General features: G+C 37.7%; 1 long non-coding RNA gene and 1 pseudogene across 1 annotated transcript; one reads left to right on the forward strand and one right to left on the reverse strand.

Moving 5' to 3' along the window:
* Nucleotides 1-17,281, forward strand: part of LOC141628997 (xyloglucan glycosyltransferase 4-like) — a 157,552-nt pseudogene that overhangs the window by 77,226 nt on the left and 63,045 nt on the right.
* Nucleotides 7,755-10,081, reverse strand: LOC141634524 (uncharacterized). The gene is made up of 3 exons (XR_012539248.1): nt 9,782-10,081; nt 9,393-9,475; nt 7,755-8,625 (listed from the first exon to the last, which is right to left on the reverse strand). It is a non-coding gene; the product is annotated as an uncharacterized LOC141634524 (long non-coding RNA).

Consider the following 17,281-nt stretch of genomic DNA (forward strand, 5'->3'; position numbering starts at 1 on the left):
CACGTGCATTGCAGATTAACACATCAATTCAATTCCGGTATGAACCAAACGAGGCCTTAGTTGTTAAGTCAAAATCTAGAATTATAACTTAAAAATATGAGGTTATGACATTAATACTCAATTTTTAAATTCAAAGTAGTAGTGGATTTTATTACTTGTTTCTAAATGAAGATCAACCAATAGTATTAAAATTAAAATAAGGAGTTCTCAAATTAAAACCGATGATATGCAAACTAAAACCGTAACTTCTTAACTTAAAACTTTGAGTTTTGAATTTAATATTCAAAATTTTAACTTTAAAGTTAAGGTGTACACCCTAAAACAGGGTCTTTAAATTAAAGCCATCATTTTAAAAATTATAATCCAAAGTTTTCAGGATAGTACTCAAGGTTATCTAATTAAAACAACATTATTGTTATTAGCGCTCGATGTCAATTGATGATAGTAGTGTCAGTCGTCGTCGTCGAATATCATGCATGCCCTTAATAATCTTACTTATCTTCAAATTAGAGAACGAGTTATTTGAATATCACAAGATAATATCGTCATATCGTGTATCTTTGTATTATGTACCGTATCATATTGTTGCCTTTTTTCTAGGATATTTGGTTAGGGTAAATATTGTGTTTGGTGTGTATATAAGCTCCCTTGTATATCGATGCTTATTATCAATTTGAGTATGATACAAACTTCTTCATAATTCTAAGTTTATCATGGCATCAGAGAAGGTTTGATCCTACATTCACAAAAAAAAAAAAAAGAGAGACATACACAAGTTCAAACAAAATTCTAAATCATGACGAAGAATGGCGATGGTGGAAATAAACTCAAGGGAGACGGAAATGACAAAACAATGATATCACCGTCGTCCCCATTGTTCCTACATCCCTCAGACAGTCCAAGTTTGTCGCTGACTCAGACAATTTTTAATGGCGACAATTATGAATTATGGGCCGATGCCGTCAAGAACGGCCTTGACGCCAAGAACAAACTGGCGTTTGTTGAAGGCACCGTCAAGCAACCTGCATCCAGTTCGCATGATGAAGAAAGCATTGAGTCCGTCGCATGGCGACAATGCAATGCTATGGTCAAGGCGTGGCTGCGAAATGTCATTGACATTAAATTACATCCGAGTATTGCGTTCACAGCCACTGTGCCGGAAATATGGAAGGAATTGAAGGAGCGATACTCGGCAGGGAATGCACCCTGTGTCCATCAGTTAAAAAGCGAATTAAACGAGTGCAAACAAGACACTCGGTCTGTGGTTGAATATTACACCCAACTGAAGACGATATGGGACGAATTGGCCAATTATAGTCGTGTTCCCAAGTGTACCTGTGGAGCAGGTGCGGCGTTGCTGGCAGAAAAGGAGGAAGAGAAAGTTCACCAGTTTATTATGGGACTTAACACGGCGTTATATGGTCAAGTTCGAACGAATTTATTGATGGAGGATAATCTTACATCCTTGAGTCGCGCTTATGCACTTGTCCTGCGGGAAGAGAGACACCGGGCAGTAACTAGAACCACTGAAGATCATGAAGTTGCCATGGCGGCAAAGACCAGCGGGAATTCAGCCACAGGACGAGAAAAGTCTAGGACAAAGGAGCAGAGTGATACAGAGGACAACCTGCCACCCCGATGCACCCATTGCAAGAAGTTCTATCACACGGAGGAAAATTGTTGGGATAAGCACGGGTACCAAGGCAGGGGTCGAGGAAGAGGACGTCGTGGAGGAAGAGGTTTTGGTCGCGGAGGACGAGGTCACAGTAACTACTTCCAGGTTGCACATGCCGCATCAACCACAGAGGCTGAAACGACCAAACAGTTCACAACCGAGGAAATGGAGCAGCTGCGAAGCCTCATCTTAGCCAAGCCGGAAGGTAGTCAAAAATTGACAGGTAATAATACCATACACTTAACAGAATGGATGCTCGATAGTGGTGCATCGCACCACATGACAGGTCGCCGTGAATTGCTCAAGAATATATGGAGAGGAGCTCCGTCGACTGTAGGCTTACCTGATGGATCACAAATCATTGCGCAAGAACATGGATGTGTTACAGTGAACGATAAATTCCAACTCAAAGATGTTTTATATGTTCCATCTTTGACATGTGATCTAATTTCTATTCAACAACTTATTAACGAGAATAATTGTGTGGTAACGTTTCATGTTGACTGTTGCGTGATACAGGACCAGTTTATGAAGACGGAGATTGGACGGGGTAAGCAACGTGATGGGGTTTATTATTTGACGAGTGTGGCAGCCAAAACAAAAATCACCTGTGATGCTCGTCTTTGGCACCGGAGGCTCGGACACCCATCAAGCAGTATTTTACCTTCTTTCTCTACTTTAATTGGGACTGATTTAGTTTGGAATTCCGAACAATTTTGTGATCCTTGTTGTCGTGCCAAACAGACTCGATCAGTTTTTAAAGCTAATAATAAGAGAAGTAGTGATTTGTTTGCTTTAATACATTGTAATATTTGGGGTCCGTATAGGGCCAGCAGTTTATCGGGGGCTCATTATTTTCTGACGATTGTTGACGATAACAGTCGAGGAGTTTGGGTTTACCTTATGAAAGATAAAGGAGAAGCAGGTGAGCTAATGAAAGTTTTTTGTAAAATGGTCCAAACGCAATTTAACAAGCAGGTTAAAGTTGTTCAAAGTGATAACGGGACGGAATTTCTTTCCGGTCCACTTAAAGAATTTTATAATGAATACGGAATGCTTTTTCGCACAAGTCAAGTAGATACACCACAACAGAATGGTCGGGTGGAACGAAAACATAGACACATTTTAGAAAAAGTAAGGGCGCTCCGTTTTCAGGCCGAACTACCGCTCGAGTTTTGGGGGGAATGTGTGTTGACAGCTGCGTATCTTATTAATAGAACCCCCACTCGAGTATTGGATGGTCGCACCCCTTATGAGATGTTGTATGGTACTAAACCATGTCTTGACGATTTGCGTGTATTCGGTTGTCTTGCATATGCACATAATAAAGATAAACCAAAGGACAAGTTTAATGAACGAGGTAAAAGATGTGTTTTTATTGGATATCCGCGTAGTAAAAAGGGTTGGACTTTATACGATCTTAAGCAACGAAAGTTTTTTGACTCGCGCGATGTCGTATTTTATGAACACGTTTTTCCTTTTGCACCTTTGGATGTTTTGAATGATCCTCCAACCAAGCCAGGAAGTCACGTTACACAGGAGCAACATGTATCCTTGTGTTCTGATGAATTGGAATAAGGGAATACAGAGGACGTCACAGCAAGGGGGAGTGATAATATAGTTGCTGCTCGTGAGGTTGATGCACGTGATGTTGTCGATACTCGTGAGGTGGCAGAAACGAGTACTGAAGAGCAGGTAGACGAGGTTGAACGGGCCTCTGTCCAACAGGAACAAGGACGAGGTGCTCGCGAAAAGTTCGAGCCGTATTGGAAAAAGGATTATATTTGCAAGTCTACTCGTCTAATAAACCCCACGACAAAGCCACACCCAGTCCAGTCAACGTCCTCTATGAAAGGTACCCGTTATCCAATGGTTAATTATGTTACGAACAATTATTTTTCGTCTTCTCACAGAAATTTCCTAGCTGCCATAGATGTTGTTGAAGAGCCCAATAATTACTATGAGGCAGCTAAGAAGGAGGAATGGAGAAATGCAATGAGAGCAGAAATTGAAGCGCTCGAAAATAATGGCACCTGGAAAATAGTAGACCTCCCCGAGAAGAAGCGACCCATTGGATGCAAATGGGTCTACAAAGTAAAATATAAAGCAGACGGGACAATAGAGCGATACAAAGCGAGATTGGTGGCGCAAGGGTTCACACAAATTGAAGGAGTGGATTATCATGAGACCTTCGCACCCGTCGCAAAGATGACTAGTGTTCGCTGTCTTTTGGCCGTGGCGATCACGAAGAACTGGATAATTGCACAATTGGATGTTAATAATGCGTTTTTACACGGAGATTTGGACGAAGAAGTATATATGCGATTACCACAAGGGTTTGCAGCTGTCGGCCAAAACAAGGTATGCAAACTTTTGAAGTCCTTGTACGGTCTAAAACAAGCATCAAGGAACTGGTTTGCGAAATTAGCAGACTCATTAAAAAGGTATGGCTTCGAACAATCCATGGCTGATTATTCACTTTTTACGTATAACAAAGGAGACATTTTTGTTGGAATACTAGTATACGTAGATGATATGATTGTCGTGAGCAACAATAATGAAGCATGTAATAATCTCAAATCATTCCTTGATAAGAAGTTTGGAATCAAAGACCTTGGAAAGCTCAAGTATTTCTTGGGCATAGAAGTCGCTCATGGGACGAAAGGTTTGTTTTTGAGCCAACGGAAGTATGCTTTGGAGATTGTTAAGGAAGCGGGAATGGAAGGTGCGAGACCCATGAATACACCCATCTTGCAAAATCACACGTTGGGATTAGCTGAGGGATACATTCTAAAAGATCCACTCAAGTACCGAAGATTAGTTGGTAAGCTCGTGTATCTCACCATTACGCGACCAGATTTATTATACTCCGTACACATATTATCGCAATTTGTGCAAAAGCCGAGAAAAGAACATTGGGAGGCCGTCCTACGAGTAATTCGTTATATCAAAGGGACACTATGCAAAGGCATTATTATGGATAGACAGTCTAGTCTGCAATTAAATGGCTATTCGGATTCAGATTGGGGGAGATGTCCATCGACGAGACGGTCCCTAACTGGATATTTTGTGGCATTAGGTAACACACCCTTGTCATGGAAGACAAAGAAACAAGGGACAGTTTCTAAGTCATCGGCAGAGGCAGAGTATCGCGCGATGGCAGCGTTAACTAGCGAGTTAATCTGGCTAAAATCGTTTTTGAAGTCTCTTGGAGTTGATCACAGGCAACCAATGCGCATGTTTTGTGACAATCAAGCTGCATTACATATAGCAAAGAACCCGGTGTTTCACGATCGTACCAAACATATAGAAATAGATTGCCACTTCATTAGACAACATTTGGTCAATCGTAATATAGCGACGTATCATGTGAGAAGCAAGGAACAGATAGCGGACCTCTTCACCAAGGCTCTTGGAGGTGAAGCGTTTGAGTACTTACAGCGCAAGTTGGGCATTGGAGTTCCAAGTGCTCCAACTTGAGGGGGAGTGAAAGAATATCACAAGATAATATCGTCATATCGTGTATCTTTGTATTATGTACCGTATCATATTGTTGCCTTTTTTCTAGGATATTTGGTTAGGGTAAATATTGTGTTTGGTGTGTATATAAGCTCCCTTGTATATCGATGCTTATTATCAATTTGAGTATGATACAAACTTCTTCATAATTCTAAGTTTATCAGTAACCAATGTGAGATTCGAACTCACACCTTGTGTATTGCTATACATGCTCTTCCCTCTAAGCTAATTGGCTTAAAATTGACCCATACAATAATTTATGTGAAAAGGCAAACAAACAATTAGCTTAGTACACTTACAAGTCAAGACAGAAACCCACATCAAGACCGAAAAACTGGTAAAAAAAGTGCTGAAGAATAACATCAATTGTAGAAATGAATAATGAGATATGCAAATAGATGGTGGAAATAAATAAACATAAAATCTCATTTGTGACGACACGTATCCGTCATTTTGGAGTGACGGATACCATTTTCCCTCACAAATGACCCAAATAGAGGAGAGAGGGAAGCACATGGGGGGTGCCCCACCTTGTCCCCCTATTCGTTTTGTGAGTGACATTATCCATCACTTGCTCCGACCCGTCTTCAGCAAGACTAATTGATAAATAAAATAGATGAACCCAGGAGAGAGATAGAAGTGTGCATGGTGAAACAAAAGCAATGGGGCAGTTTTACTCTTATAAATGGGGTATGGTTAATTTGATTGATTTACATTTTTTTGGGCTTTGTTTAGTGGGTCGGTCTTATGGTAAGAGACCGTACTATTAAACAATTTGCCGCAGCAACCCGAACACAGCATATAAGAACCAACCCAGCCCGACAGATTTCAACTGTTCACCGTACTGTTCATAAGGAATAGTAGACTTCCTTACCCACTTTTATATACTAGTTGTTCCTCCGCGCGCGATGCGCGCGGAGTTCCAAGGCTCATCTTCGTCCTTTTCAAACTATAAAGCTTGTGTAATTCGTAAAAGATTTATTGTATATTATTTTCTTAAACAATAATTAATTGTCTTAAGTATAATCCAAGGCGATAACAGAAAAGGACGTGAACTTTCCAACGCTCCTAAATTTAGGATTCGCAGATAATAAAAGTGATAAAGAGTTGCGTATGAGCTCTAAATAAAGGCAAGGAAAATACACTGCTTGCTCCTTTAAAAAAACCCGTCCTACAAATTGAGTGATACATAAGCTTACAACAAATCCTCCTATAACAATCAATATCAGTTGCATTAAGTTTCTCCTACTATAATAATCAATATCAGTTGCATACAAATTCATCCGTCTTGCGTTGGCATTGCTGGCTCAACCCGTCAATTTTCTTTTCATATTTGGCCGTCAGTTTCAAATGAATGCCTTCCTCCTGATACCAAAAATCAACACAGTCGGAACAGCATTTTAAGTAAACATTTAACATTCAAACCTAAAGAACGTAACCTCAACAAAGCCAGACACAAACACAGACGCTCTCCTTCCCTTTTCCTCTTTAAACCACCCACATGACCAAGCACAAACTCTCTATACCTCCTTCTCCCCATTCATCCATTCATGCCTCTCTCAATATGACTAAAACCAAGCTCAAACTCTCTACATCTCCCTTCTTCCTCCTACATACATTCCCCTATCTCTCTTTCTCCCTCTCTCCCATCCCCCTGCCTGCCTCCCTTTCCCCTACATCTGTTTAAGCAAGAATCAATGGTGGACACAGCACACATACACTCTCCATCCTTCCCTCAAGAATACAGGGCGATCGAGTCGGGGTTCGCGAAACATGAGAACAAAATCAAACATAGACGTTCTCTCCCTCTTTTCCATTTCATCCCTAATTCCCTCTCAGTCTGAACAAAAATAATTACCAAGCATTGAGTCTTCCTCCCTCTCCCCATCCCCTTTTTTTCAGTTCCCTCCCAATATAACCAAAACCAATCAATAACAAACTGGAATATTAACACTCTAACTACACTCCAAACAATGACCACTAATTAAAGAAAGGGCCAATTTGGGGTTACAAAGGTCCGAGATGGTAACGACGACAACAGAAAGAGGTAACAAATGAGCCAAATGAAGACAAATCAATTGTGTGCTGTCAATTACGGTTTTAGTCAGAATTAAAGAGCTACTGGAAATAACGTAAGTCAGAGGTGTAACAAACATTTGTTTGTTGTTAATGGAGCAGTTTTACGGTTCATGGAACTATAATCAAGTGTGTGCGGTCAATTACGTTTTATGGAACTGTGCCAATCACTAATCCGAAATCTGAATAAATCATCAGCATATTATACAACAAACGAATACAAAATGCACAAATTTACTATGAATAGACCTTGGCATAACAATACCTCAAATTCCCTAAAAAAAACAAAAACCAAGACCTCCAGACTCGACGAGCAATTTAATTGTAAAACAAGACCTCCAAGGAAACGTGCCACAAATTCATTAACAGAATAGTTCGATGAACCATAAACCAAGTCAGAAGTGCTTTCTCTCTCATTTGAAAGCAACACAAACAATTTGGTGTTTAACGAACTTATCTTCAATATTATTTCTAGTTTGGACCACCTATGCACTCTGGTTTACTTTGGTGTATGTCAGAACAACAAAGGTAATACGAAAAAAATCAAATAAGAGGTTAAGATAGAAAGGGAGAGCATCGTCATCATCACCATATATCTCTTGCATATCGCACTTCTTTCTCACCCGTGCGACACCTTCAACATCACCATAGTCTGGTGCGCTGCTGGCACCAATGCCTCCAGTCCCGCCTTCATCTCCGTTGTCATCGTAATTAACAAAAAACAAAGTCAAATAAAAATATTGAAATTGCATAGTAATGCACCTTGCCGGCTTTGATTTTATATTAGAGGCACTTAAGGCGCACCGAGGTGTCTTTGTTGGTGCCTCACTAAACCTTATGATTTGAGCCTAATTCACACTATTTAAAACAAAGTCACTTAGTGTATTATGGTTTTATATTAGATATTGCAGAAGGGAGAGAGTCATGTACATTCTGGGAACTTGGGTATCTACAGTTAAATCAGTACTCATTACCAAACACCAAAGAAGCAAAAAAAGAAAATGGAGCAAAAGCATGTTTAAACAGTTAGATTATGATGAAGCTGATTCACAAGTGCTTACGAGACAAATATATCATATGTTTGAATTACTATTAGGCCCAATAGAATCAATTTCAATAGACTTCATCAAGTAATACTGATGTGGATCAGAGCGTTATGTTATTATGAGAAATCAGCAGTAAACATTCGTTCATGAGAAGGCATAAAGACGTATGCAGCAAGTGAAACTTGATGAAACACATAACTATGCAAGGACGGATAGGAGAGAAGTAATGCATACCGTTCTATTAGCATTAGGCAGTGATAAAGTAAACTTGTGAGTTGTGATTGAAGTTGTAATCTTTTGTCAAGAGATCTGCACCACAACAAAGTTGCTCAGAGTTGTAAGCCTATAAGTAAATTAGAGAGATGATATACTGGTAAAACAATTAATGTGATTGATTACAACCTTCTCCTCCGTCAACTATGTACTGATCAACAATACTTAATTGTTTTTTCTTTCAATTTCACAGTAATACAATCAGTCTCTAGCTAACTATTTATCGTCACAGGCAAGACATGTAAAGGTTCAGTTGTACAGCCTCATGTCCATACTAAAAAGAATGCAGTCCGTGTAAAAACTCATCCTTTTGACTCGAAATCATCATTTTCAGAAGCTTGATTAAATATGAGACTGTTATAGTAACTAATTCTTTGTTAAGTTATTAAAAAATCCACAGCTATGGTACTCCAGCAGTTCACTTTGGTTACGTGTAACATGCCCGGCACTCGGACCACTCCACTCTCCACGACTCAATACTTTGACAATTAATTTTATACCCAATAATTGAAAACCCTGCAAAAATTAACCCAATCCGATACCCCGACACTTGCAAGAGTAAGAGTAATATAGGTCCGAAGCATGATCAACTCTTCCCTGCTTCACTCAAGTGTTTATGGCACAAACTAACATCTAGCTCTCTTAGCAACCAAGACAACATCATTTTGTTACGCTATACTACATGTTTGGCATCAAATCCAAAAAGACTGATTTCTTTAACACTAACCGATTCAACTGAGAAATGACCGAGAACATTGTGTAACCAAACAAATTAAAATCAGAGTATTAGTATATGAGTTTACCTCTGGCTTTTCTACCAAAAGCTGCTGGAAATGCAGGTGGAGCCATTTTCTTCACAAGTAAACTACTCGTTTCTCAACTAATCCTAATCAAATCCACAAAACCAAATTAGAAGACTGATACGCTACGACAAAGAATCATTCAAAATTTTAATCCCCAGAAGCCGGGAGAACATCTAGATCGAGCAATCAATCAACCATCTTTATAAAACGCAATACATGAACAACGCAAACAAAGAACGTATCAAAACCCTAATTAAACAATCGAAATCAGGAAATGAAAAAAGAGGAAATGAACAATGAACGCAAACAAAAAAACGTATCAAAACCCTAATTAAGCAATCGAAATTAGGAAATGAAAAAAGACGAAATCAGTAAATGAAATTTAATACCTGGGCTCTAGCAAATTGTAATCAGCTAAACCAAGAATTCCAGATCCACAACCTCTTCTAAATTCGTGCCTAGATAGAATGAGTAATTATAGAAGTGAGTAACAAAACAAGTTATTGGGAGCCATTAAAGGAACAAGAGAGCAGGAAGGAGAAGGAAAATGAAGAACAAACAACATTTAGCAGGCCAAAGCCAATTAAACAAAAGGAAAAGAAAAAGGAAAGAGGAAAGTAGAGAATACTGTTCAGCACATGACACGCACGGGAAGAACTGCTCTACTGTTCCTATTTTCCCAAGTTCACACATTTAGAAGGCTCTTAGATAAGGGGAGAATGTTTTGTGTGCATTGTACTCATTCATTTCAGTCAATCATCAACTTCTTTCTTCATGCTTGTCATGTCTAGATGCGATGACGGTGAACTATGATTGGTCAAGACTTACTGTATAAATAAAAAATAACTAGTTTTAAACCCGTGCAAAATTGCACGGGTATGTATTTGGGCCGGTATTAATGTTTTTGGATGTATTTTTTTTTTTGCATTTCTATTGTAATTATCTAGTTGCTCTAAATCAGCGATCTACATAATTAATGTTTACAGTTGTTTCAAATACGTGTTCACATGCAATGGTTTAAGAGGAAATAACGTAATATACTATTGTAAATAAAATTTGCATACATAAAAAACTTTACATCCCGAAAAAAGAAATATAATTTAATAATCAACTTTAACATAGGCAAATTATTCTAAAAATTGAAAATTTTCATGATAGTGCTTCTCGGGGATTTGACATTGATTGTTACGTATTTTCCGTAATCACCAAGTTTCTTGGAAGTATGAAAACCTATATTCGTCAAGCATAAAGGCAAAGACGAATTATTTCATTAATTTCTGTAAAATATTCACATTATTTGTTATTCAATCCCGTAAGTAAATGTAATTTATTCACGTAATTATGTAATTTTATTAGTAACTATGTAATTCAGTCCGATTATATGTAATTACTTTCATTTATTTCGATTTGTAATTCATTCCGTTTATATGCAATTTCTTTTACTTTTGCCGATATCTATTTATTTCATTAACTATGTAATTCAATCCGATTATATGCAATTATTTTCATTTATTTCGATTTTTAATTCATTCCGTTTATATGCAATTACTTTTACTTTTGCCGATTATCTATTTATTTCATAAAATATTTTCTATGACGTAATTTGTCACATGTTTGTCAGAGATGATTTAAAAAAATAATCTTTTTCCACGTAAACGGGGCCTACCATTACCTGAATTTTCCCAAAAAAAAAAAAAAAAAGAAAGAAAAATTGGGTGAATGATGTGGCGCATCCTGTGTTGAGCATTGTCTTTGCATTAATATAGATAAGATTAGTGAATACTGAATTCAAATCGGTACGAAATCTAACCACTTTGGACTTCCACTATGCTACCATGATTTTCTCGGTCTTTTTTTTTTGGGTTAATTGATGACAATAATCCCAACTATGACGAGTCTGCTTATATTAACCCAAACTAGACAAAAACCCATAAAAATCCAAACTAACCTATCATTTAACCTTAATTGCTATGGTGGAAGGGAAACCTGTTTAACAGGTTACCCCTTATCCTAAATCCTTTTAATCCCTTATATTACCAAGTTACTCATTTCTTTTTAACTCTTTACAATCTTTCAACTTCTCCTTCTCTTGTACGCTTTAATCAACTTCATCATCCCTAATCATTCTTTCAACTTCATCATCCCGGATCATCGTTCATCACCTTTTAAGAAGGCGCCATTGTATCAGATTCAATGGGGACAGTAATTTTCTTTCTATTGAAATTTTATTTATTTTAATAACAACTCTAGTTCATCTTTTTCATTCCCTTCATCATCTGGTTTTTCAGTTTTGTGATTTGAATGTTTAATTTTGTTTGGTTGTAGTTAGTTGTTTTTAGGTATTATTCATTTTCCCTAAATTATTGATGTATTTATTTCTCAGTTTTCCAAAATTATTGATAAATTATGGTCTTAATTTGCTAGGGAAATCCATGGGATTGTGTTACTCTGAAAATGTGGTATGGGGGGTCATTTGCAAGAAATGAATTAGGACTTGTTTACACGGGTAGGATAAATAGGACTGTTGGGGTTGACACTGATGAATTTTGTTGGTTTACCCTATAGGAAGAGTGTGAGAAATGTGGAAACTTTAAGAGGAATGTAGATGCTATTTATTTCATGAATCCAGAAAAGGGATTGGAGAGGGTGATTGATGATAGTGGGGCTCAGGTAATGTGCAAGATGGCTGTTAAAGAAAGAGTAGTTGAGTGTTACCTTGTCTCATTTGCTGATGTAGCACATTTACAACACTTGATTAACTTGGCTGAGGGAGAAGGAAATGCACAGTCACTTGTTAAGTGTTCTAGGAAGTTGACTCCAAAGAGAAAAGTGGTTGATAGTAAAAGCAAGAGTAAAAGCATAAGTACAAATGTGGTTGAAAAAGTGGGACCACCACTTAACAAAGAAATAATTGAATATTCAGAAAAAACATCACAAAAAGACCAACATGAGTCTCACACATCTGAAACCCTAAAAGAATCTTATCCAAAAAACACTCAACCAAACCAAAGCAGTTCAGTTTCCCAAACAGCAGCCTCACCTAATATTGTTGAACCATTCTATGATTGTAATGATCTAAGGATATCAGATCTATTTTCTAAATATGAGGAAGAGTCTGATTTAGCTTGCCTTAATGCTAATGATGACTATGAGTGGGAAGATTTAAGTGAGGGAGAAGATCCTGGTTATAACCCTGATGAGGATAGTGTAACTGATGATGATGAGGCTAGTGAAGTGGAGTTAGTATATGAGGATGACAGTGGTGGTGAGGATTTGAATGAAGTGGAAGAGAATTTTATTGAGGAGCAATTTGAGTCAGGTGACAATTCTGAGGATGAGGAGTCAAAAGAAGCAAGAAAAAAGGTGAACGAGTGGAACTTCAAAGCTATTGCCATTGCTAAACAGTTACAAGTACAAGCTGAATCAAAATTGTTGCCTGGGCAAGAAAATGAGGGAGCAACTGATGTTGGTGATGAGAAAGATGGTAATCTGAATGATTATGACAACAGTGGAGATGAGATTCACACCCCAGGTGAGAGTGATGATGAATCTGTACCTGGCAAGAGGAAAAAATTAACAGTGCCAGTAGTGAATGAGAGGACTGATTTTGCCAAGTTGAAGTGGTGTGTGGGGATCAGATTCCCAACTAGAGAAGTATTTAGGGACTGTGTAACCAGGTATGCAATTGCACAAGGTAGAAACCTTACATTTGTGGCGAGTGATAAGAGTAGGGGTAAAAGACTTGGGGTTAAGTGTAAACAAGGTTGTCCATTCAAATTGTATGGTAGCTGGGATAACAGTTTAGCTTGTTTTTTGGTCAAAACTGTTAACGCTTCTCATAACTGTCAAAGAACCATGGAGAGCAACAGACAGTTGAAGTCAAGTTGGGTTGCAAAGCAGTTTTTGGATGTGTTTAAAGCAAGGCCACACTGGCCAGCAGCTGATATAATAGAGACTGTCAGAAGGGCATACAAGGTGATAATTAAGAAGGATTTTGCATACAAGGTGAAATATACTGCCTATAAGCTCTTACATGGTTCTATGAGGGACCATTACAGAAAGCTAGGTAGTTACTTGAAGCATCTTGAACAAGAGTATCCTGGTTCTACATTTACTTTGACAACAAACCCCAATGTGGCTAGTTCAGTTCCAGTCTTTCAAAGGCTATTTATTTGCTTTGATGCATTGAAGCAAGGGTGGATTGAAGGTTGTAGAAAGCTTCTATGTGTGGATGCATGCTTTCTGAAAACATTCTTAGGGGGGCAACTGATTAGTGCAATTGGTAGAGATGGTAATGATTAGATGTATCCTTTGGCTTGAGGAGTTGTTGAAGGAGAAAACAATGAATCTTATGAATGGTTTTTCAAGGAACTGAAGAAGGCAACTGGAGAGGAAGATGGTCATGGTTGGACCATCATATCAGATGAACATCAGGTTAATCTGACTTCATTTAAAGCTTAATTTTAGTTCATTTAAACTTCATTTAAACTTCATATTAGTTCATTTCAGCTTTATATTAGGTCATTCACTTAACATTTTAATCCATCAATTATGTAGAGCATTGTCTCCATGGTCAAGAAAGAGTTCCCAAGAGCAGAGCATAGAAAGTGTGCCAGGCATATCTTTGCTAATTGGCATAAGTCTTACAAGGGAGAGGAGATGAAGATGTTATTTTGGAACTGTGCTAAGGCATACAGTAAAGCAGACTTTGATGCAGCAGTAAATGATATGAGGGAGGTAGACCCAAGGGCAGCAACTGCATTCCTTGCTTGTAATCCTACCCTATTCTGTAGGGTCTTCATTGACACAAGGACAACAAATAATGTCATTGTCAATAATATGACAGAAACCTTCAATGCATATATCATTAATGCTAGGTCAAAGCATTTGATATATATGCTTGAAGAAATTAAGACAATGTTGATGCAGAGATTGGTTGCCAAAAAGAAAGTGATGGAGGAGTCAACAGATACAGTATGCCCTAATATTCAAGCTATTCTAGAAAAGGAGAAAGAAAAGGCTGCATACTGCACCCCATTGCCATCTAACCCTGGTTTTTATCAAGTTGTAGATGGGTTAGATGAAGTCAAGGTTGATCTGGAAGCTAAGAGTTGTACTTGCAGAAAATGGGATGTTACTGGCATTCCATGCTCACATACAGTAGCTGCCATATTTGATATGCATGCATATGTATGTACATCCAATGTACAAAAGAGATGCATATCTTAGGGCTTATAACAGTTCAATAGCACCCTGTGCAGGAGAAAGACATTGGCCCAAAGTGGATCAGCCCATGATTCCTCCCCCCATCAAGATTGGACCTGGTAGACCAAGAAAGAAGAGAAGAAGGGATCCACATGAGGATCCCAAGAGGAGTGGAAAGTTGACCAAGCATGGGGTGGAAATGACATATTCTCTTTGTAAGTCAAAGGAGCACAATAAGAGGAAGTGTCCACAAAAGGACAGAGTTCAAGGACCACCACCACCAAAAAGAGGAAGAGGTAGACCTAGGATTGTTAATGTGGATAACATGGAAACCATTGCCTCAAGCTCTCAAGTTCATCATGATGCAACTGCCCAACCAATAAGGATAGGACGGGGTGGAAGGACCATAAGAAGAGGAACCAGGGGTGCAATGACAAGAGGAACCAGAGGAGGAAACAGAGGTGGTAGAAGAGGATGGAGGGGTGGAAGGGTAAGTATCAATTTAGCTTCAGTTTTAGTTAAGTTTGTAAACTGTCTGTTGTCTGAGTTTATTCACTGAAGCATCTGGTTCATTACTTGCAGGTACCTCAGGGCATGGGCGTGCTCTTTGATGATCAAGGAAATGCATTCACAAATGAGCCAGGGAGTACTAGTGGTCCAAGAAACATTTTATCATGGTTTAACAGCCAACCTAGCACCCAAGTTGCAACAAATGCACAGCCAAATTAGGAGAATGCTGTCTTTGAATGTATTTTGAACCAAATAATGATGAATGTCTTTTTATGTATTTTGAACAATGTTTAGTGTTAATGTAATGAAACCAACATGAAGCTTTGATGATATAAATGTACTGGGAAGTTTTTGCAACATGAATCATTTATAAATGAAGCATTTTGTTCATTACAATACATGAATTGTCATTACATGGTTCATTGCTTCATACAAGATTCTTTAAAATCAAACAAACAGCAAAAAATAGCCAAGAGTAAACTAAACAATTCATTGCTATTTTCTCTCCTCTAGAATGTCTCCTTACTTCATGTCTTAATTCCACCAACTCTTCCTTCAATTTTTGATTTTTCATCTTCAATTTTGAGATCTTCTCTTCAAAATACTTCTTGTCCAACACAACAACCTCTTCTTCCAACTCAAAAAATCAACATGAATTATGCTACAACACACACCAATTACAAAAATTTTCAGAAAATTCAATTGAATTTTAAGCAATTGAAATTTAAGAATCAACAATAAACCTACTTACTGGCCACAAGGAACATCCGTAAAACTTTTTTCCCGCATTTACACCATTCTTCACGCACTTCAAAATCGCAGGTAATTGATGATGGCATAAAATCGCTTTTTTGGCATTTGTATAGGAGGAGGTTGAAGATGATGAAGAAAACATCATAAAAGAGGATAGGAAATATAGTAGCAGCAGTGAAAGGAGGAAGGAAAAAAAGAGGAAGAAAGAGAGAGAAGATTTATGGGAAGGTAAGAAAATGGAGGTTGGGCAGTGAAAGGATGAAGGAGGAGGGGGTTTTAAAGAGAAATAAGAGGTAACCTACAAATTAATTAAAGATAGCGGTGATAATAGGTGAACAAAATGGTGATAGCAATTAAGGTTAAATGATAGGTTAGTTTGGATTTTTATGTGTTTTTGTCTAGTTTGGGTTAATATAAGCAGACCCGTCATAGTTGGGATTGTTGTCATCAATTAACCCTTTTTTTATTACTTCTACTATGTCGGACGCTTCAACATGAATAATGACTCATACTGTTGCATAGTGTTGGAGCTTGTGTCCTCCACAAATTAGTGTGATAACAATTGTAAATCTCTTACAGGTTCACAAGGGTATACTTCGTATTTTAATCAGTTGATTAACGATTACCTAGTAACGGTTGGCTTGCTAGAAAGTTTGACGTTATTATCATACAGATGGCGGTGATCAACTGGTCCCTAAAGGTCACACCTATAGGATGAGTTTAAGAGATGTGGTTATAGAAATATAATCACATTGATTCCTTATATGACTAAACAGTTAGTCAATGTGTTGATGAGACAATTATTTAATGAAGATTAAATAATATTAGTTGAGACGAATTAACTGTCAATTCGTAAATTGAATATAATAAGTTATATTTAATTAAATGTATGTAATGTTAGCTTGGACGAATTAATCTGTTAATTCGTAATTAAATGTAATCGGTTATATTTAATATCAACAAGATGAATGTGTCATAGTGGTAATAGTGAGGGTACTCAAACCAAGAGGTTATGGGTTCGATCCTCACTAGATGACAATTTACACATTTTATACATTTTTGGAATAACCGAAAAAAAGAGAAATTAACTCTCCTAATTTCGGTAAATGGGCTGAGAATATTAGGAAGAAAAATTCTACCCTAATCTCCTCCTCATACACGGTTAAAGGGGAAGGGGAGTGAATTTTTCTTAACCTAATTTTTCTCACTCATTCTCTTGCCTCTCATCTCTACGAAAAACACAAAAAAACCTAAAAATTAATCAGTTAATTTTTGGATCGATTCTAGCATAATCAAAGGGCATTTCTCATATCGTCTTGGGTGCAACTGATAGGCTAATATCAACTTTGATATTGTTCTTAGGCCATTTTTGCTAGGACCGAAGGTTATTTCTTAATCCTTTATGTTTTTGTTTATGCAAT

This window comes from Silene latifolia, chromosome Y, assembly GCF_048544455.1.
Source record: "Silene latifolia isolate original U9 population chromosome Y, ASM4854445v1, whole genome shotgun sequence".
In the NCBI taxonomy this organism is placed as follows: domain Eukaryota; kingdom Viridiplantae; phylum Streptophyta; class Magnoliopsida; order Caryophyllales; family Caryophyllaceae; genus Silene; species Silene latifolia.